Genomic DNA, 23660 nt, shown 5'->3' with positions numbered 1-23660 from the left:
TGCCACGGGTCGACTGACTGAGATGACCGAGATGAGTGGCTGATGCACTACCTGTGCCCCCGACTGTGCCAACTTGCTGTGCTTTAGCCAACCGGCGCTTCGACGATTTGCTTGTATGGCGATCGAAACATCGTGAACCATTATTAGTTTTTCTCCCTACGTGACTTTACCGAAACAACCAAAGAGTATGGATTCCTGCAGTCACTAAAGCTTCAAATCAAGATTAATGAGTGTTTACATGTGAGAGGAAATCGGAGCACCTGGAGAAATCCAAGCAAATGGGGGGCCAACGCTCTATCACAAAAAGAGATGGAACAGGCGGAGTCCACATTTTTCGATACCGCCTTCTCTACCTCCTTGACGACCAACGGGGTGGGAGTTTTCGCAACATTTTTGTAATCCACCAACCCTCACCTCCACGCAGTCGTGAATTACAGGCATACATAGCCACAACCACCCGGCTAAAGTAGCTGTAATGCACATCTACAATTGTACAAAAGTTTATGGGGCAAAGGTCATGGGTCAATTGGTTTGATTTCTATGCGCCTAAACCAGTCTCCAACGTATGCACATTTAGATTCGCATTCGGCCACCAATAGAACAGGTAGAGTGCAAAAGCAAAGTGGATGTACTGATTGTATCTTCATTGCGGGACTCATCCAGCAGTGGAGTGACATGGGCTTCAGGTATCCACGTGGAGACAGGCAATAAACACTGGGGTCACCTAGCGATAAATGTTTGCCGGTGCACATTGGGACCGGCTCACACGTAGATGGCCACAGGCAGTCTCCAGCCACTGGCGTGCAATGCAGCGAAGGGAATGGATGAGTGGGTGAGTGGATGAGTGGGTGAGTGGATGCGTGGGTGATTGAATGGGTAAATGGGTGACTGGATGAGTGGGAACAGTGTTGTTGATCTCCCATTTTTGCCAGTGCATCCAAGTCTGGAGTTATTTTGGTTGTGGCAATTCTCAGGATAGGGCAGGACACCAGCTGAAGTGACTGTTCAATGTTTTCGAAATCAGAGAACCTATGGCAGAATTCTCCGTGCAGGTCCTCAAGTGATTTGCTGCATTTTTTTGCGTTTCGCGGTGCCTCTTCCTGCATGGCGAGTGTGGGGAAATGAGCGAAAGATTTGTTCGCAATTTGTCCGGAGAACAAAGTGAGCTTGGATTTGAAGACTTTCACATGTTTGTACATGTCGTGAACAAACTGATCTTTCCCCTGCAGTTTCACATTCAACTCATTCATGTGTGAAAATATGTCCACAGCAAACGCAAAATCACTTAGCCAGTTCATGTCGCTTAGCTCAGGGAATTCGTCAGATTTCCCCATCAACTCCAAAAATGCGATGATATCTTCTTTCAGCTCCCACACTCGTTGTAACACTTGCCGCAAACTTAACCAGCGGACACGAGAGTGGTACAGCAAGTCCTGATGATCCGCATCAGTTTCCTCCAGGAACGTAATAAACTGACGGTGCTGAAGTGCCCTTGCTCATATAAAGTTCACAAGTTTTACGACTGGATTCACGACATGATTACGCTGCAATACAGACTTACACACGGATTCCTGATGGATGATGCAGTGAAGGAAAATAAGATCCTGGACAGGGTTTTCCTCTTTCACTTTATCCTGGATTCTTTTCAGCAGCCCAACATTTTTTCCAGTTAAATTTGAGAGATCCATCCGTTGTGACATTGACAAGTTAACTCAAAAGTAGCGTCATTCTTTCGATGACAGCAGATACCTGGTTATACAAGTCCTCTCCCCGCGTTTTTCCTTTCAGGGACTCCATGGTCAAAAACTCCTCTGTTATCGCAAAACTGTCGTCAATGCCTCGGATAAAAATGAGGAGCTGAGCAGTGTCTTTTACATCCGTACTTTCATCCAGTGCTAGTGAATATAATTCAAAGGAATCAGACTTTTTGTTTAATTGACTGGCTATATTTTTATCAATCAGTTCCACACGGCGATTCACAGTCCTGCGTGATAAACTGACTTTTTCAAATTTGCTTTTGATCTCCGGACACAAGATGTCTGCTGTCTGTACCATGTATTCTTTTACAAACTTGCTTTCGGAGAAAGTGGTAATGAGTGGTAATGTTGGTGAGAAGACGTTTTTAAAGAAAATTGATATCGAAGTGAAGAAGGAAATTATTGAAAAGTTTGTATAATTAATGATTTTTCAAACTTGAATTATGTTTTCTGTGCTTAAAACTCTTTTTAAAAACCTGTGGGGTCTCGAACGGTCTCGTGAAATTCGGAGAGAACTCGGAGTTAAGTTTTGTTGAATTACACAAAGCGTAACAGTTATGTATATAACTTTTGCTATATAAAATTCCTAGTAAGATATTAATTTTGTGATGTAGTCATAGTAATTTTTATAGAGCGAAAGCACTGAGTACGTAATTCGCTAACATAAGAACCCGTTAATCTCTTCTCGCATCATTCATACGATGATGCGGTGAAGTAAGCGTTCATACGATTTTACAGTGAATGCTTCAAAAACAATACTGTACCCAAATATTACTGTTAACTTAGTTTCAATAGAAACATGAATTTCTCATACGAATATTCTCTCTCTCTCCCGGTCAACGTGCGCCATCTATAGAGGAAATGGGGGCATTACAGGAGGAAGGTACAATTTAATTTAATAATATTTGGACAAGTTCGGCGGGCCGGATTAAATAGCCCAACTGGCCGTATATGCCCCACGGGCCGTTCTTTGCCCATGTCTGGCCTAGGTACACAGCCTAGATACACTACTCTGGCTACACTACTCTGGCGACACTGGCCCTCACAGCGTCCCGGCTCTTACAAGAACAAGCGGGACGAGGGGGACCAGGGTCCTAAGCTGGCTGGCTGGCGGGTCTTGGGTCTTGAGCTGCGACTAGCCCCGATCGGCCAGGGAGCTGCCCTTTTATGCCTCGTCCCCAACGAGGGGTGGGGTTGTGTGCGCCTCCAGATATCCCACAGAGCACACACAGCCCCCCCGTTGGTGGCGCCAAGGGGCTTAACTGTCTGGGGTGCCTGGGATCCTCGCGCCTGGCGCCGAGGGCTTATCTGTCTAGGGTCCCAGAGCCCCCAGCAGCCCCTCCCCTCTTATGGCACTACACAGGTAGAGTGCAAAAGCAAAGTGGATGTACGGATTGTATCTTCATTGTGGGAATCATCTCGCAGTGGATTGACATGGGCTTCAGGTATCCACGTGTAGACGGGCAATAAACACTGGGGCCACCTGGCGGTAAATGTTTGCCGGTGCACATTGGGACCGGCTCACACGTCACTGGCCCCAGGCAGCCCCCAGCCACTGGCGTGCAACGCAGCGAAGGGAATCTCCCACCAATGAGAACCACGCACAACCCAGGGTGCAGTCCTATAACTTGGACTCGCAAACACAACAAAACCCGTAGCTGTCAACCCACACGGTTTACCCGTATTCTGTTGGGAGAAAGTGAGTTTTCAGGTCCATACGGCACACAGCCGTTTCAAAACGGGCAACATTTGTATTAAGTCTATTTGTGTGTGCTTCTCCCTTGTGATGGGACTTTGTAGGGTGAACGTTGAGATTTATAAGGGGCACGGGGTGACCAACAAGGTCTGAATTGGTCTGTGATAAGAGAGGCAATGATAAGGGGTTGACAGCCATGCAAACCCCACACAATACAAAAAGCCAAGCGGCCAGCAACAAAAATAATAATACACAACTGTTCAATGAGTAATTAGATAATTAAGATCATAGAAACACGTTCCTTAAATTGATCAAGTTTATTGTTGCAAGAGTTTGGGGTAATAGGAAGACCGGGTGGGGATTCCAGAGTGGAGCAGTGCAAATTGATGAAGCTGAAAAGAGTGAGGTGATCTGCATAGTGGTGAGCGGGTGGGTGAGTAAATGGGTGAGTGTTTGAGTAAACGAGTGGAGGAGTGTGTGATAGGGTGATTGAGTCAGTGATCGGATGCGTGGGTGACTGGATGATTGCGTTACTGGATGAGTGGGTGACTGGATGAGTGGGTGACTAGATGAGTGGGTGAGTGGATGAGTGCGTGAGTGGGTGAGTGGATGAGTAAGTGACCGGATGCGTGGGTGACTGGATGAGTGGGTGACTGGATGAGTGTGTGATAGGGTCATTGAGTTAGTGACTGGATGAGTGGGTGACCGAGTTGTTTTGTTGAGTGCGTTGTTGTGAACTGCAGTGAGGCGCGGTGGTTGAACGCGGAGTGGATGAGACGAAGCGGTCAAAGTGTCTGGTAGACCGAGTCCCTTAACGTGGGTGGAGGGGGGAATCAACGAGGTGAAGTTCACTGCAACATTCACCACGGTGATGGTAGTAGTCGCAGCGAAAAAAAGAGTGATACTGGTGCGCGTGGAAAGATGAATTAATGACAGGAGGTGAAGTGGTGACGTGGCGTAGTGAGGAGGAGAGGTGGCATGGTGAGGAGGTGTAGAGGAGGGTGCCCCGCTCTTGGCGTTGATCTTGGTGAACACGTGTCCGCGCCCCGTCTCGTAGCTCTGCCCGGTGTTGATGCAGCCTCCACCGGCCGCAGCGCCCAGCGGCCTCGCCGAGTCCGTGCCCAGCTCCGCTCTGAGCAAGCTCACCATTGCGCGCCGTCTGCTCGCAGCGACAAACACAACGATAAACTCCCCCCCCCCCCCCCCCCCGTGGCCTCTAACAGACTTATTTCCTATGGAGAGGTGATTTCTTTAAACAAAAGGAAGTAGCAGCAATGGGCTCTCCTTTATCTCCTGCTATAGCGAATGGTAAAATAACACACTGCGTTTACCGAAAGGGAACCCCACACAGAAATCATCTCTCATCAAGACGCTCATACATCAGGCTGAAACAATGTCAGATGGTGAAAGTCTGAGGAGAGAGATTAAACATGTCAAAGAAGCGCTACGATTGAATGGCTACAATAATGCTCAAATTAACAGAGCAGTGAATACCAAACCTAGATCGAACAGCAATACTGCTGAAAGCGATCAGATTATTAAAACTATAAAAATACCACATATCGCGGGAGTAACTGACAAATTAGTTCTAGTTTTGGAAAAGCAAAAAATCTAAGTAAGATTTGGAATGGTACACAAGTTTCTTTTTAATCTGGTACTAAAGATGAATTGCCTAAGTTATCAACATATGGTGTGTATCGGATTAATTGCTTATGTGGCAGATGTTATATTGGACAGAAGGGACATAACATTAGCGTAAGACTAAAAGAACACCAAATAATTATTAAACATAACTGTTGGAAGTTGCAGAACATGCTTTCCAACAACGACACTCAAATTAATCTTCTTGGTTCTTTCGGTAAAGTCACATAGAAGGGAAGTAATAAAATAAAAAATAAAAAACATAATAATATTACTTTATTTTATCATATTATATCATTATATTATATTATTATTATATTATTTTATTATATTTTATTTTTATTATTTAATTACTTCCCTTCTATGTGACTTTACCGAAAGAACCAAAAGATGAATCCCTGCAGTCACGAAAGCTTTAAATCGAAGACACTCAAATTATTTTGATAACAATGAAGTTTGTGTAAAACTAATTATTACTGGCCAAGACAAATTCGCGAATCCATTGAAACTGACAGAAATACAAATAATTTTAACCGCTCTGACAGCTACAGGCTTAGTGCGGCTGGAAGCGTGTTATTAAGTGATTGTGATTGTAAGATGAGGAGATGAAGGCAGAAGAAGACGTGGGGCGATGTGGTGATGCGGTCGAACATGGTGGCCCGTGGAGCGGAGGGAGAGATGGCGCGGGACGGGGCGGTGTGGAGAAGGTGGCAAGGACGGCGGACCTCACGTGAGTGGGCCAAATGCGTGGAAGAAGAAGACATCTTACATTTATCATTACTTATAGAGGAAACATACTAATTAAATGATCAGTAATCAATTATATAATTTATACTTACGCAATCCAACCCAAAAAAACTTTGTTATGAAATTAGGGCAATTTATTAAATATATTGTAAACAAGAAAATACAGCAATTGATTAAAAATAGAGGTTACCTCGGCAGCAGTGAACATGACGGAATTTCATCATGGAAATGTCCGCAGCACAAAACCTTGAGTTAATCGCCCCACACGTGGTACCTCAGCCTCAGGATGAAATAAATCATCAGGAAGTTCTCCGTGTGCATCGTGCGCGCTCCAAATCCATAGATGGGCCGTTGTCTTGGCACCCAGCCAGCCGCCTTCTCTTCTTGGGGCAGTCGGAGTCGAGCGCGCTATCGAAGGGCACGTGGTGAACGCTCAGGACGTGTCTCTTGAGCTGCGACTTCTGTGTCGCTCTGTACGAGCAGTCACTGCACGGGAAGGGCTTTTCCTCTGGAACACAAGACATCCACCATTGAGCACACGCACGGGCTAATCCATCATTTATTCATCACCATGCAGTGGATGCCATAACATCACTATGTACATGGGACGTTTTATCAATCACGGTTGCTGACCTCAGGCCCAAAGGCCCAAAATGCCAAATGGCCAGCAACAAATACCTCCGATTAGCATGGTTGGCTGCGTATGGTACGAAAGAAGTTCAACATACGTACAAATAGTAGAAAAGCAAGATACCGATTTCCTGAAAAATATCAAAAGAACACATTTTTGGGGCTTATTTTGAAGCCCCAACATTTTGCACTTCTTCGTATGGTTGATATTGATGCAGAGCAACAACTATAATTTAACACTGAGGTGGTTGAGCCAGATTATTCTATTACAGCTCATTAATTAGCAATAATTACCTGCAATAGAACGAGTACATGTGCATGGAAGTCAGGTGTTAGTACAATGAAGAGGAAATTCCCATTATGGAAATGACTCGGTCTATTTATTTAACAATGTTCCCTAAATTGACCCACTTGTTTAAATCAAATTTACCCCGGTTAAGAAATTAAGACACTTTTTGGAATTTGTCAAACAATGTATTTTGCTCAGTTTCATTCCAATCGTGCTATTGGCTCCATGTCATGAGATGAAGTATCCCTGTGCAACTCTCACACAGCAGTGAACCACCTCATGTAAGAGAACAGCTTGTGGAAGGAGATATCATTGCACTACTCATGACATCCCTTCGTGACCGTTTTTTATCCACTCAGAGGTTTTTCAATTTCCTACATGCCACGCAACAACAGAAGTGTTTGCTGGAAGAAGTGTTTGGTAACTGGATAAGACCATCAATGAGAAGCCAGTTTAATCATGGCTCAGTGACTGAAACCTAGAGTTTAACCCAACATACGAGCAGCACCACATCCGATCTCTAGACTCCTCAGCACTGGCATACAAATATAGTCAGCATATGCGTACATTACTTAATTTGTGAAATTATCAATTACATCCAAATGAAATGTAGTGTGTGCATTACTCGGACGTACCTAAAGGTGCCAGGTTGGGTTCATCCACCTTGGGGATGCTCTGCTCCACGCAGCCTCCTGCTTCCGCGCAGTCCATCCTCTTGATGTCCGAATTCTGGCTGTTGCTACTGCTGCAATTGGTTACGCTGGTGGTGGTCTTTCTTCTTTTAATGGACTTACGTCCCCTTCGCTTTTCCTTCTTCTGCTGCAAGGCCATCAACACTTTCATGCTCGTAATAGGATCGAGAGCAGCGTATGGTTTATTCTCACTGACTGGTGAAGCAGTTTGTTGACGTGGAACTAGGCCAAAGCATTCAAGAAAATTGGATTTCACGTCATTTATCTTAACGCCACTATCTTTTGTCGAAGCGTAATCATGTTCAAGATTCGGTCTGTACAAAAACTGTGCGTGAAGACTTTCATGAGTTTTCAGGATTTCAATCGGACATAAAAATCCGCAGACTGAGCACATCTCATAGGGCGACGGTGGCTTCAACACCGCATTGGCAAAACTGCCGTTGTTTACCAAGCCTGGTGCACCCTTTATCAAATAATCCTTTTCGTGGGTCTTCATGTGCCTTTTGAATTTTCCTGGCTGATCATATCTTCTTCCACATATGCCGCACCACTGCTCATGGGTCTCCTTGTGCGTTTTGAGGTGGGAATCTAGGCACCATGCCAGTTGGAATTTTTTCCCACAAACGTCACAAGAGATTAGTTTTTTCCCTCTTGTAACTCGATCGCATTGAGGTGGGGTTAAGATGGGTGCTGGTGAAGCGCCATCGATGGTCAAGGCGATTCTCCCAGCACCACTATGACTAGCAGCAGCGGAGTTGTTCTCGGACATCTGAAACAAAAGACAAAGGTCACCCGTGTCATGTGTGTACTCACAAAGGCATACTTAAGGTGGCATAAGATTCATATATACTAGAACGCATTATACCAGAACTCCACAATATTCCTATCATGTACGATTTTATTCCTCTCATCCACCCAAATAAGATTTTGTTTAACAACAATGACTAACTACCTCCATTTTCCTAATGTTACCCACCAAATAGGCCTTTCTGTATAAATACACCAACAATATAATGGTGGCACCACACGTTCAGTCCACTATTCACAACACTCTGACTCGCAATCTCCAAAGATTGTAATATCATTTCTGTACGAGGGCCCGTCAAAAAGTTTTGAGAATGGACACTTTTTTACAAACAACTACGTAAAATAGTCTTCAATAAAAGTACAGTATAGTTCTATTAATGGCACTAATAAGTCAACGTCATTTTCTCTCATGCTAATTATTACAATGTTAACTAGTTACCCAGGAAAGCCTCATTGAGTCTAAGTACTGCATTTTCAGAAAGGTCCCATTGCATTGAGATGTTTGTGTGAGTGGAACCCAGAAAGACCCCAACTTGCATATGGGGAAATAACACAACTCAGCACAGATAGATGCAACCCACAAACTCAAAGCATTCCCTGTTCAACAAAGCATTCAAATCAAGTCGTTTTCTTTTTACCACACTACTTTATGGAATCCTCAAGAATAAATATATTTCTAGAAGTATTAAACTATACTTGAAGATGTGTGAGATTGTAATTCTGCAGATGCAAGCACAGGCCAACTCGTGCCTGCATATAGTTTCTGGGCCTCCTCACTTCACCAAACCCGCATTGACCGGCATGGTGAAGTATGGTTAAACAACTCCCACGAACGACATGGTGTGGGGGAGGCCTCTATCAAAACGCCGGATCGACAAAGGGCTGATACATGTCACGACATTGTTCGTTAAGACCGTTCTCTAGTCAGCACAAGCCGTCTATGTAGAGTTGTAGACAATAGAGGGCACGACACACGTGTACACGATGTGTGTGTGCGTATATTCAGCGTGTGTATCACATAATAATTATATAAGGTCGCGATTATGCTCAAAACGAACTAAATGTATAACATCACGAATAACTTTAACAGTAATCTCTTCATTGTTCAGCCAGCATTGGTATAAACATGGGCATTTTCGTTCTTTTCTATCATGTGTATCAGGCCTCCCCCTCCCCCCTCTCTGTCCAATGCGTTGGCGTTGTGTAACAGTTAGTCGCTTGCGCACAATCGCTTCCACGCCGTCGCCCACCCTTTTGGCCCCGCCCCCCTCCCTCCCGATACGTTCCATTCATTGGCTACCACATTCTGATGAGCTCCCCCTCCCTCTCCTCCCCCCTCAACTCGCTTTTAAGGGATTACATCTTGAATCAGTGCCTCACTTGATGCAGCTAATCTGGCTGTGACGGTCCCACCTGATGACGGAGACTTGTGTTGCCTCCGAAACGTCGTGATCTTTATTTTATTTTTTATTAATTTTGATGTTTTAACTACGTGACTTTACCGAAAAAACCTAAGAACACAATCGGAATCTTTATTTACAGACAGTCCTCAACTTACGAACGCTCAAATTACAAAGTCGCACTTCGGAACCAACTGACATGAAATATTAATTATTTTATATCGCCTGACAACGCGAACTCGCGCTTGTGAGTGCGTGAGTGAGAGTGAGACAGTGAGAGAGTGAGAGGTCGACTCAGCCTCAGATGAGTACCTGGTGCGGTGTAGAGTGAACATCGCCACTGGGGGAGACAAAGGCGACCGTGGAGGAGAATCATCCACGTGCTCATCGACACACTCACCACGCATCTCACCAACCTCAGTCACCAACCCAATCACACCTCACCAACCGCGTTCACCTCTCAAATCCCACCTGGCAGCATCTGCACGCCACGTTGGTGGCCAGCAGATGGCAGCATCTCCACGCCATATTCTTTACGTCAGGGGTGTCCAAACTTTTTGCAAAGAGGGCCAAATTTGATAAAGTAAAGATGCCCGGGGGCCAATAGTTCCTTCCGACATTTTTTTACCACAAAAGTTACGTGAAAATACACACTGTTATAAAACAATTTTCATTGTCACAATTACCTTTATTTTTCAAATGACAATGTAACCAAATATAAGTCATTCAGGCAGACGTGAACAACTCTAAAAACACAATTCTGCCTTTCATTCAGTCAGAAAACATTGAATAAACTGTATAGAATACCTTAAATTTCCATGAGTTTAATATCTTTACCTCATGAACATTTTAAACAGGAGTTATAAGTAATGCAAAGTGGTCTGTTATCATTAAACTTTTAAATGAGTGAATTTTGCCCTTGCCTTTTACAAGATCTTTCAGAAAGCAATAGTTTGTGTCACATCTACAGGTACATAACATCAACAGTTACAGTATAACCAAATCTTATTCAAGAGTTTAATAAAACAAGTGCCATAAGTCCAAGTGCATTAGTGTGCTTTAGGCTTTTCAGTGTTAATAGTGACATATGTTACCGTTCAAAACACTCAATTTCAGATTGATCAAGGAACAGATAACTTGCTGATACTAATGAGAAGGGTAATACTGAGATATAGATTTCAGTAAAGAGACCAGGTCTGGCTTGAGGGCAGTGGTTGAGATGCGTAAAATGCCACGCAAGTGGGACTCACTCATCCTTGACCTCAATCGGTTCTTATTTAAGGTCATGACTGAGAATGTTTGCTCAAACAAATATGTGGAGCCGAATAAGCTCAGCATTTTCTTAGCGAATGACCGAATTTCTGGAAACCTGCTTTTGTCCAGCTGCTGGTAAAAGTGAACAAGAGAACACTGCTGGTGTTTCACTCATCGTCACACTGCAGCTCAATGAGCTCCAGCTGCAGCTGTGGAGGAGCATCATCAGGGTCCACGGAGAAGGGAGAAGAGAAAAGCAACATGTCCTTTTCAATAACTGCAAAGTCCCAAAAGCGTTTGTTAAATTCCACAGAAAGAGATGCAATAGCTGTTGCATAACTCTTCATTTGCGCACCGATGTTGTCCTGTGGGAAACTGTCAATGACCTCTTTCAAAGCTGGGAAGTGCGCAGTGCAGGGCTCTGTTTGGGACAAGTGTCTTTGGAAAAGTTGCAGTTTGGTTCCAAAGGCCTTGATGTGAGCATATAGCTGGCTCACCACTGCATCTTTTCCTTGAAGATTAACATTCAGCGCATTCAGATGCTTCGTTATGTCAACCAAAAAAGCCAGATTTGCCAACAATACAGGATCGGACAGTTCTTCCATTGCTGTCCCTTCTCACCCAAAACATGTTCAATTTCCTCTTTGAGAGAGAAAAATCGCTGCAGTGCGGACCCCCGACTTCGCCACCTCACATCGTTGTGATATATTACGTCACCGTATTCAGCCTGGTATCACGCAAGAACTGCTGAAACTGTCAGTGGTATAGAGCTTTAGAGCGAATATAATTGATTGCCTTTGCCACTGGTTTCATAACATCGTCAAATTTGAGTTGTTTGGCGCAGAGAGCCTGCTGGTGAATGATACAGTGAAGTTTAAAAGCGTTGCCTGCTTCTTCGCTGACTTTATTGCAGATCAGTGTGGACAATCCACTTCGCTCACCAGCCATGGCAGGTGCACCATCGGTAATGATCCCAGAAACTTTACTCCATGGTAGTTTCATATCATCAGCTTCACAAACAGAAACGAAAAAATCTGTTCCTCTGGTTTGCCCATTAAAGCTTTTGAGGTCAAGCAGCTCCTCTGTCACGTTCATGTTGTCATCAGCTCCTCTTAAAAACATAAGTAGTTGTGCAGGGTCAGATGCATCGGTGCTTTCATCGCAGGCTGATGAGAAATAATCAAAAGCCACTCCCCTGTCCCCCAGTTGTCTCGGAATATCTGACAATATGTCCTCAACTCTCCGTGCCACAGTGTTGCGTGCCAGGCAAACATTCATAAATTCTTGCTTCTTCTCGGGGCAAATGTTCTCCACCATTTTCATGACACAGTCTTTGATAAATGCACCTTCAGTAAAAGGTTTGCCATGTTGAGCTATTAACATGGCCACTTCGTAGCTGGCTTTGGTGATGTTTTCCTTTGACTCACAGGCCCGCGTGAAGAATCACTGTTGCGATGCCAGAGCAGCACGGAGTTGCTTCACTTTTTCAGCGCGGTCACTCCCTGTTAGCTTGTCGTATGTTGTAGCATGTTTAGTTTTGTAGTGTCTCTTTATGTTGAAATCCTTAAACAAGGCATCCGTCTCTTTACAAATTAGACAAACACAATTGCCTCGATTTCCAGTGAAGAAGTATTATAATTCCCACCGCTCCTGAAAGCGGCGGCCCTCACTGTCAACTTTTCTCTTTTTTTTTTGCAGTCGCCATGGCAGAAATAATTCGAGAAGGGTTCGCGGCACGTATGCAAAGCCAGAGGGCATTAGAATGGTGCTGCCACCGTGTGGCGGAAGGAGGAAGTTTTATGATTTATTTATTCTGACAGAGATAGCGAGCCATAAATAACACGTAATAAGATCGAAGCTGCGGGCCGTATGAAATCTGACCGCGGGCCGGAATTTGGACATGCCTGCTTTACGTCGATAGAAAATAAAAATAATAAAATAAAATTTACAATATGAATAATGAATTGAAAACAATAAAAGTTTTTATTATTTAAAATTCTTTATTTTAAAATAAAAAAAATATTTCATTACTTTTATTTTATTTTCATTTTCTAACTAAGTGACTTTCCTGAAAGAACCAAGAATATGAATGTGGGTTTTTTGTTTTTATTATTTTAAATTTCATATTTTTCCTTTGTATTTCAATTGTATTTGATTATTTTTATTTTCTGTCGACGTTACTTTACCGAAAGAACCAAGAATATGAATTCCTGAAGTCACGAAAGTTTAAGTCAAAATCGACACGCCCCATTGGTGGCCGGCAGGTGGCAGCATCTACACCCCACACATTGGTCGCCACTCTTGTGGCGTGTCGATGGTGCCAGGTGTGATTGGGTGGGTGCAGGGGTGGGCAAACTTTTTCACTCGCGGGCCACAATGGGTTCTAAAATTTGACAGAGGGGCCGGGCCAGAAACAGATGGATGGAGTGATTGTGTGAACTAATATAAATGACATGTAAAAATTATTACATGAAAGGATTTGGCCTTTAACAGGTAGCAAAGCATTTATTTGCAAGGCAATTTAACAAATTGGACGAACATGAACAATACAAAAACATGTCGTAACGTGACTGATCAAACATCATGAAAACAACTGAGGCCTGCGCCCAAACCAATTACCTCACTTGAACTTTTTTATCATCTACATTAACAGGTTAGAGCAGCCACGCAGGCTGTGTGATGGAGATGTGGCTCCAACCTCGCTGCAGCAACACAATCACTTTCAGTTTCAGTGGGAACAGTGTTGTTGATCTCCCATTTTTGCCAGTGCATCCAAGTCTGGAGTTATTTTTGTTGTGGAAATTCTCAGGATAGATCTGAGGTGCTGATCCGTTAACTTTGATCTGTGACGGGCTTTGTTGGCGTTCATGACGCTGAATGTCTGCTCACACATAAGTCGAGCCAAACAAAGTCAGTATCTTCTGTGCAGTCCTCCGGAGGTTTGGAAACGTGGCTCTGTTAAGTGAAGCATAAAAGTCATTCAGTTTAACAGAGTTGAACTTTTACACTATGAGATCTCTTTTACCAGTGTCAAAATATAGTAGTAGGTTTTTACCCTTTTAAACTGGTACAAAACTGACACCTTTATTCAAGGCATCATGTTTGCAATGACCACAACACAAGTAGTCAAAAAAGCAAACAAGGTGTCAGTTTTGTACCAGTTTAAAAGGGTAAAAACCTACTACTATATTTTGCCACTGGTAAAAGAGATCTCATAGTGTAAATGCTTACCCCGAGCTCTCAATACTCTGATATTGCACTGTGTTTGAGTTGTACGCCTTCTGGTGTCATCTGGTCCAACACCAATGGGGACTAGGCTCTAAAGAAAGCCGTCTCGGGTGTGGAACAATCAACTTCAAGGACAGTGCATATTATGATCATTATCAGAGTTGCTTCTTTTTGTTAGCTTTTTTGACTACTTGTGTTGTGGTCATTGCAAACATGATGCCTTGAATAAAGGTGTCAGTTTTGTACCAGTTTAAAAGGGTAAAAACCTACTACTAGAGTTGAAGTTCTCCTTTAGGACGGACTCAGACTGAAGATCTATCAGTTCCAACTGTAGCTCCTGTGGTGCTGTTTCAGGGTCTTGTGACAGGGGGCAGGACACCAGCTGAAGTGACTGTTCAATGTTTTCGAAATCAGAGAACCTATGGCAGAATCCTCCGTGCAGGTCCTCAAGTGATTTGCTGTATTTTTTGCGTTTCGCGGTGCCTCTTCCTGCATGGCAAGTATGGGGAAATGAGCGAAAGATTTGTTCGCAATTTGTCCGGAGAACAAAGTGAGCTTGGATTTGAAGGCTTTCACATGTTTGCACATGTCGTGAACAAACTGATCTTTCCCCTGCAGTTTCACATTCAGCTCATTCATGTGTGAAAATATGTCCACAGCAAACGCAAAGTCACTAAGCCAGTTCTTGTCGCTTAGCTCAGGGAATTCGTCAGATTTCCCCATCAACTCCAAAAATGCGATGATATCTTCTTTCAGCTCCCACACTCGTTGTAACACTTTCCCCAAACTTAACCAGCGGACACGAGAGTGGTACAGCAAGTCCTGATGATCCGCATCAGTTTCCTCCAGGAACGTAATAAACTGACGGTGCTGAAGTCCCCTTGCTCGTATAAAGTTCACACGTTTTACGACTGGATTCACGACATGATTAAGCTGCAATACAGACTTACACAGGGATTCCTGATGGATGATGCAGTGAAGGAAAATAAGATCCTGGACAGGATTTTCCTCTTTCACTTTATCCTGGATTCTTTTCAGCAGCCCAACATTTTTTCCAGTTAAATTTGGGAGATCCATCCATTGTGACATTGACAAGTTTACTCAAAGGTAGCGTCATTCTTTCGATGACAGCAGATACCTGGTTATACAAGTCCTCTCCCCGCGTTGTTCCTTTCCGGGACTCCATGGTCAAAAACTCCTCTGTTATCGCAAAACTTTCGTCAATGCCTCGGATAATAATGAGGAGATGAGCAGTGTCTTTTACGTCCGTACTTTCTTCCAGTGCTAGTGAATATAATTCAAAGGAATCAGACTTTATGTTTAATTGACTGGCTATATTTTTATCAATCAGTTCCACACGGGCGGGTCACAGTCCTGCGTGATAAACTGACTTTTTCAAATTTGCTTTTGATCTCCGGACACAAGATGTCTGCTGTCTGTACCATGTATTCTTTTACAAACTTGCTTTCGGAAAAAGTGGTAATGAGTGGTAATGTTGGTGAGAAGAAGTTTTTAAAGAAAATTTAAATCGAAGTGAAGAAGGAAATGATTGAAAAGTTTGTATAATTAATGATTTTTCAAACTTTAATTATGTTTTCTGTGCTTAAAACTTTTTTTAAAAAACTGTGGGGTCTAGAACGGACTCGTGAAATTCGGAGAGAACTCGGAGTTAAGTTTTGTTTGTTTTGTTGAATTACACAAAGCGTAACAGTTATGTATATAACTTTTTTTATATTAAAGTCCTAGTAAGATATTAATTTTGTGATGTAGTCATACCCCTCCCCCTCATTCAAGCCGTAATTTAGAGAGCGAAAGCGCCGAGTACGTAAATCGCTAACATAAGAACCCGTTAATCTCTTCTCGCATCATTCATACGATGATGCGGTGAAGTAAACGTTCATACGATATTACAGTGAATGCTTCCAAAAACAATACTGTACCCAAATATAACTGTTTACTTACTTTCAATAGAAACATGAATTGCTCATATGAATATTCTCTCTCTCTCCCAGTCAAAGTGCGCCATCTATTGGGGACATGGGGGCATTACAGGAGGAAGGTAAAATTTAATTTAATTTAAAAAATTTGGACAAGTTCGGCGGGCAGAATTAAAAAGCCCAACGGGCCGTATACGGCCCGCGGGCTGTACCTTGCCCATGTCTGGCCTAGGTACACAGCCTAGGTACACTACTCTGGCTTCGCTCTGGGGTCCTTCGCCTCCAATTACCCGAGAGGTGGCTACCTGATCCAACCCAGCCAAGGTGCGGGTCTGGACTCTGGCTTCCTCGGAACTCGCCCTTACAAGGACGTAGAGCCGGGAGTCCCAGAGTCCCACCACTGGCCCTCACAGCGTCCCGGCCCTTGCAAGGACAAGCGGGACGAGGGGGTACAGGGTCCTAAGCTGGCTGGCTGGCGGGTCTTGGGTCTTGAGCTGTGACTAGCCCCGATCGGCCAGGGAGCTGCCCTTTTATGCCTCGTCCCCAACGAGGGGTGGGGTTGTGTGCACCCCTAGATATCCCACAGAGCATACACAGCCCCCCCCCGTTGGTGGCGCCAAGGGGCTTAACTGTCTGGGGTGCCTGGGATCCTAGCGCCTGGCGCCGAGGGCTTATCTGTCTAGGGTCCCAGAACCCCCAGCAGCCCCTCCCCTCTTATGGCACTACACAGGTTGAGTGCAAAAGCAAAGTGGATGTACTGATTGTATCTTCATTGCGGGACTCATCCAGCAGTGGAGTGACATGGGCTGCAGGTATCCACGTGCAGACGGGCAATAAACACTGGGGTTACCTAGCGATAAATGTTTGCCAGTGCACATTGGGACCGGCTCACACGTCACTGGCCCCAGGCAGCCCCCAGCCACTGGCGTGCAACGCAGCGAAGGGAATCTCCCACCAATGAGAACCACGCACAACCCAGGGTGCACTCCTATAACTTGGACTTGCAAACACAACAAAACCCGTAGCTGTCAACCCACACGGTTTACCCGTATTCTGTTGGGGGGAAGTGAGTTTTCAGGTCCATACGGCACACAGCCGTTTGAAAACGGGCAACATTTGTGTTAAGTCTATTTGTGTGTGCTTCTCCCTTGTGATGGGACTTTGTAGGATGAACGTTGAGATTTATAAGGGGCACGGGGTGACCAACAAGGTCTGAATTGGTCTGTAATAAGGTAGGCACTGATAAGGGGTTGACAGCTATGCAAACCCCACACAATACAAAACGCCAAGCGGCCAGCAACAACAAAAAATAATACATAACTGTCCAATGAGTAATTAGATAATTAAGATCATAGAAACACGTTCCTTAAATTGATCAAGTTTATTGTTGCAAGAGTTTGGGGAAATAGGAAGACCGAGTGGGGATTCCAGAGTGGAGCAGTGCAAACTGATGAAGCTAATAAGTATAACCCGTAAAAACAAAGTTTTTCACTATAAATCCTTTATATGCGTGGCAGCGAACTTAATATAAAGGATTTAAAAATATATTCGCCTGTGGAGGACGCGGGGATCGATCCCGCGACCTTTGGCATGGGAAGCGAGGGCGCTACCAACTGCGCTACTCCGCCACGGCCTGTGGAGGGGTTACGCTCTTGGCTCTTACACTCTGACGTTCAGCCAAAGCCATGAATTAGTTCTATTTGAATATATGTAAAATAAAAACATTTTGCCTAAAAAGTGTAAAATTTTGGGAATTTTTTTTCACGAACAATAATTGTCTGGCACAACGAGTCTGTGTGGAAAATGTCAGCTCGATTGGATCACGGGAAGTGGGTTAAAAAACGACCGAAAGATTTGCACGGTCCTAAGCAAGCAAGCAAGCACGCGAACTTAATATAAAGGATTTAAAAAGAAGAGTGAGTTGACCTGCATGGTGGTGAGCGGGTGGATGAATAAATGGGTGAGTGTTTGAGTAAACGAGTGGAGGAGTGTGTGATAGGATGATTGAGTCAGTGACCGGATGCGTGAGTGACTGGATGAATGGGTTACTGGATTAATGGGTTACTGGATGAGTGGGTGAGTGGATGAGTCGGTGAGTGGATAAGTCGGTGAGTGGATGTGTGGGTGATTGAAGGGGTGACTGGATGAAGGGTTGACTGGATGAAGGGTTGACTGGATGAAGGGGTGACTGGATGAAGGGGTGACTGGATGAGTGAATGACGAGATGAGTGCGTGATATAATTATTGAGTGAGTGGGTGACTGGATGAGTGTGTGATAAGGTGATTGCGTGGGTGACTGGATGCGTGGGTGACTGGATGAGTGGGTGACTGGATGAGTGTGTGATAGGGTCATTGAGTTAGTGACTGGATGAGTGGGTGACTGAGTTGTTTAGTTGAGTGCGTTGTTGTGAACTGCAGTGAGGCGCGGTGGTTGGACGCGGAGTGGAAGAGACGAAGTGGTCAAAGTGTCTGGTAGACCGAGTCCCTTAACGTGGGTGGAGGGGGAAATCAACGAGGTGAAGTTCACTGCAACATTCACCACGGTGGTGGTAGTAGTCGCAGCGAAAAAAAGAGTGATACTGGTGCGCGTGGAAAGATGAATTAATGACAGGAGGTGAAGTGGTGACGTGGCGTAGTGAGGAGGCGAGGTGGCATGGTGAGGAGGTGTAGAGGAGGGTGCCCCGCTCTTGGCGTTGATCTTGGTGAACACGTGTCCACGCCCCGTCTCGTAGCTCTGCCCGGTGCTGATGCAGCCTCCACTGGCCGCAGCGCCCAGCGGCTTCGCCGAGTCCGTGCCCAGCTCCGCTCTGAGCAAGCTCTCCATTGCGCACCGTCTGCTCGCAGCGACAAACACAACGATAAACTCCCCCCCCCCCCCCCCGTGGCCTCTAACAGACTTATTTCCTATGGAGAGGTGATTTCTTTAAACAAAAGGAAGGAGCAGCAATGGGCTCTCCTTTATCTCCTGCTGTAGCGAATCTGTACATGGGAAACTTTTAAGCAAGAGCACTTGCTTCAAGTACATTAAAACCATCTTTTTGGTTTAGTTGTTGTCTGCCCACATGGTAATGATACACTTAATGAATGAATGTCTAAATCAGAACCGGCCCTAGACCTTTGGGGGCCCTAAGCAAAATTTGGTTGGAGGCCCCTTTGATGTATGATTTTTTTCACCCACTAGCTAGCAGTGACTCTAGGGGGCCCTCTGCTGGCCACGGGACCCTTTGAAATTGCAAGGGTCGCTTAGTGGCTGGGCCGGCTCTGGTCTAAATCATCTCAATTAACAAAACTCGGCCATACAGTTGACCATGGAAATGGAGGTGAATAACACACTCCCTTTGCTGGATATTTTGCTCGGACGAGGCCTAAATGGTAAAATAACACACTACGTTTACCGAAAGGGAACCCCGCACAGAAATCATCTCTCATCAAGACGCTCATACATCAGGCTAAAACAATGTCAGATGGTGAAAGTCTGAGGAGAGAGATTAAACATGTCAAAGAAGCGCTACGATTGAATGGCTACAATAATGCTCAAATTAACAGAGCAGTGAATACCAAACCTAGATCGAAAAGCAATACTGCTGAAAGCGATCAGATTATTAAAACTATTAAAATACCACATATCGCGGCAGTTACTGACAAATTAGTTCTAGTTTTGGAAAAGCAAAAAATCTAAGTAAGATTTGGAATGGTACACAAGTTTTTTCTTTTTAATCTGGTACTAAAGATGAATTGCCTAAGTTATCAACATATGGTGTGTATCGGATTAATTGCTTATGTGGCAGATGTTATATTGGACAGAAGGGACATAACATTAGCGTAAGACTAAAAGAACACCAAATAATTATTAAACATAACTGTTGGAAGTTGCAGAACATGCTTTCCAACAACGACACTCAAATTCATCTTCTTGGTTCTTTCGGTAAAGTCACGTAGAAGGGAAGTAATAAAATAAAAAATAAAAAACATAATAATATTACTTTATTTTATCATATAATATTATTATATTATTATTATATTATTTTATTATGTTTTCTTTTTATTATTTTATTACTTCCCTTCTATGTGACTTTACCGAAAGAACCAAGAAGATGAATCCCTGCAGTCACGAAAGCTTTAAATCGAAGACACTCAAATTATTTTGATAACAATTAAGTTTTGTGTAAAACTAATTATTACTGGCCAACACAAATTCGCGAATCCATTGAAACTGACAGAAATACAAATAATTTTAACCGCTCTGACAGCTACAGGCTTAGTGCGGCTGGAAGCGTGTTATTAAGTGATTGTGATTGTAAGATGAGGAGATGAAGGCAGAAGAAGACGTGGGGCGATGTGGTGATGCGGTCGAACGTGGTGGCCCGTGGAGCGGAGGGAGAGATGGCGCGGGACGGGGCGGTGTGGAGAAGGTGGCAAGGACGGCGGACCTCACGTGAGTGGGCCAAACGCGTGGAAGAAGAAGACATCTTACATTTATCATTACTTATAGAGGAAACATACAAATTAAATGATTACTAATCAATTATATAATTTATACTTACGCGATTCAACCCAAAAAAACTTTGTTATGAAATTAGGGCAATTTATTAAATATATTGTATACAAGAAAATACAGCAATTGACTAAAATAGAGGTTACCTCGGCAGCAGTGAACATGACGGAATTTCATCATGGAAATGTCCGCAGCACAAAACCTTGAGTTCATCGCCCCACACGTGGTACCTCAGCCTCAGGATGAAATAAATCATCAGGAAGTTCTCCGTGTGCATCGTGCGCGCTCCAAATCTGTAGTTGGGCCGCTGTCTTGGCACCCAGCCAGCCGCCTTCTCTTCTTGGGGCAGTCGGAGTCGAGCGCGCTATCGAAGGGCACGTGGTGAACGCTCAGGACGTGTCTCTTGAGCTGCGACTTCTGTGTCGCTCTGTACGAGCAGTCACTGCACGGGAAGGGCTTTTCCTCTGGAACACAAGACATCCACCATTGAGCACACGCACGCGCTAATCCATCATTTATTCATCACCATGCAGTGGATGCCATAACATCACTATGTACATGGGACGTGTTATCAATCACGGTTGCTGACCTCAGGCCCAAAGGCCCAAAAAGCCAAATGGCCAGCAACAAATACCTCCGATTAGCACGGTTGGCTACGTATGGTACGAAAGAAGTTCAAAATACGTATAAATAGTAGAAAAGCAAGAAACCGATTTCCTGAAATATATCAAAAGAACACATTTTTGGGGCTCATTTTGAAGCCCCAACATTTTGCACTTCTTCGTATGGTTGATATTGATGCAGAGCAACAACTATAATTTAACACTGAGGTGGTTAAGCCAGATTATTCTATTACAGCTCATTAATTAGCAATAATTACCTGCAATAGAACGAGTAAATGTGCATGGAAGTTAGGTGTTAGTACAATGAAGAGGAAATTCCCATTATGGAAATGACTCGGTCTATTCATTTAACAATGTTCCCTAAATTGACCTAGTTGTTTAAATCAAATTTACCCCGGTTAAGAAATTAACAGACACTTTTTGGAATTTGTCAAACAATGTATCTTGCTCAGTTTCATTCCAATCGTGCTATTGGTTCCATATCATGAGATGAAGTATCCCTGTGCAACTCTCACACAGCAGTGAACCACCTCATGTAAGAGAACAGCTTGTGGAAGGAAATATCATTGCACTACTCATGACATCCCTTCGTGACCGTTTTTTATACACTCGGAGGTTTTGCAATTTCCTACGTGCCACGCAACAACAGAAGTGTTTGCTGGAAGAAGTGTTTGGTAACTGGATAAGACCATCAATGAGAAGCCAGTTTAGTCATGGCTCAGTGACTGAAACCCAGAGTTTAACCCAACATCCGAGCAGCACCACATCAGATCTCTAGACTCCTCAGCACTGGGATACAAATATGGTCAGCACATGCGTACATTACTTCATTTGTGAAATTATGAATTACACCCAAATGAAATGTAGTGTGTGCATTACTCGGACGTACCCAAAGGTGCCAGGTTGGGTTCATCCACCTTGGGGATGCTCTGCTCCACGCAGCCTCCTGCTTCCGTGCAGTCCATCCTCTTGATGTCCGAATTCTGGCTGTTGCTACTGCTGCAATTGGTTACGCTGGTGGTGGTCTTTCTTCTTTTAATGGACTTACGTCCCCTTCGCTTTTCCTTCTTCTGCTGCAAGGCCATCAATACTTTCATGCTCGTAATAGGATCGAGAGCAGCGTATGGTTTATTCTCACTGACTGATGAAGCAGTTTGTTGACGTGGAACTAGGCCAAAGCATTCAAGAAAATTGGATTTCATGTCATTTATCTTAACGCCACTATCTTTTGTCGAAGCGTAATCATGTTCAGGCTTCGGTCTGTACAAAAACTGTGCGTGAAGACTTTCATGAGTTTTCAAGATTTCAATAGGACATAAAAATCCGCAGAATGAGCACATCTCATAGGGCGACGGTGGCTTCAACACCGCATTGGCAAAACTGCCGTTGTTTACCAAGCCTGGTGCACCCTTTATCAAATAATCCTTTTCGTGGGTCTTCATGTGCCTTTTTAATTTTCCTGGCTGATCAAATTTTCGTCCGCATGTGCCGCACCACTGCTCATGGGTCTCTTTGTGCGTTTTCATGTGGGAATCTAGGCACCATGCCAGTTGGAATTTTTTCCCACAAACGTCACAAGCGATTAGTTTTTTTCCTCTCGTAACTCGATCGGATTGAGCTGGGGTTAAGATTGGTGCTGGTGAAGCGCCATCGATGGTCAAGGCGATTCTCCCAGCACCACTATGACTAGCAGCAGCGGAGATGTTCTCGCACATCTGAAACAAAAGACAAAGGTCACCCGGTGTCATGTGTGTACTCACAAAGGCATACTTAAGGTGACATAACATTCATATATACTAGAACGCATTATACCAGAACTCCACAATATTGCAGTTCCTATCATGTACGATTTTATTCCTCTCATCCACCCAAATAAGATTTTGTTTAACAACAATGACTAACTACCTCCATTTTCCTAATGTTACCCACCAAATAGGCCTTTCTGTATAAATACACCAACAATATAATGGTGGCACCACACGTTCAGTCCACTATTCACAACACTCTGACTCGCAATCTCCAAAGAAGATTGTAATATCATTTCTGTACGAGGGCCCGTCAAAAAGTTTTGAGAATGGACACTTTTTTACAAACAACTACGTAAAATAGTCTTCAATAAAAGTACAGTATAGTACTACTAATGGCACTAATAAGTCAACGTCATTTTATCTCATGCTAATTATTACAATGTTAACTAGTTACCCAGGAAAGCCTCATTGAGTCTAAGTACTGCATTTTCAGAAAGGTCTCATTGCATTGAGATGTTTGTGTGAGTGGAACCCAGAAAGACCCCAACTTGCATATGGGGAAATAACACAACTCAGCACAGATAGATGCAACCCACAAACTCAAAGCATTCCCTGTTCAACAAGCATTCAAATCAAGTTGTTTTCTTTTTACCACAGTACTTTATGGAATCCTCAAGAATAAATGTATTTCTAGAAGTATTAAACTTTCCTTGAAG

At 43.9% G+C, this 23660-nt stretch overlaps 1 protein-coding gene across 1 annotated transcript in view; it reads left to right on the top strand.

The window, feature by feature from the left end:
* Positions 1 to 310: 310 nt before the first annotated feature.
* Positions 311 to 23660, top strand: part of LOC133345183 (uncharacterized) — a 42582-nt gene continuing 19232 nt past the window's right edge. Inside the window, exon 1 of the mRNA XM_061555729.1 lies at positions 311 to 372. The gene's annotated coding sequence lies outside the window, so the exon portion shown is untranslated. The remainder of the gene's footprint in view (positions 373 to 23660) is intronic.

Source organism: Lethenteron reissneri, chromosome 3 (genome assembly GCF_015708825.2).
Source record: "Lethenteron reissneri isolate LAM-NWPU_2019-01 chromosome 3, ASM1570882v1, whole genome shotgun sequence".
Taxonomy (NCBI): domain Eukaryota; kingdom Metazoa; phylum Chordata; class Hyperoartia; order Petromyzontiformes; family Petromyzontidae; genus Lethenteron; species Lethenteron reissneri.
The sequence above is the reverse complement of the archived record's forward strand: the minus strand, read 5'-3'. Positions and strand labels throughout refer to the sequence as shown.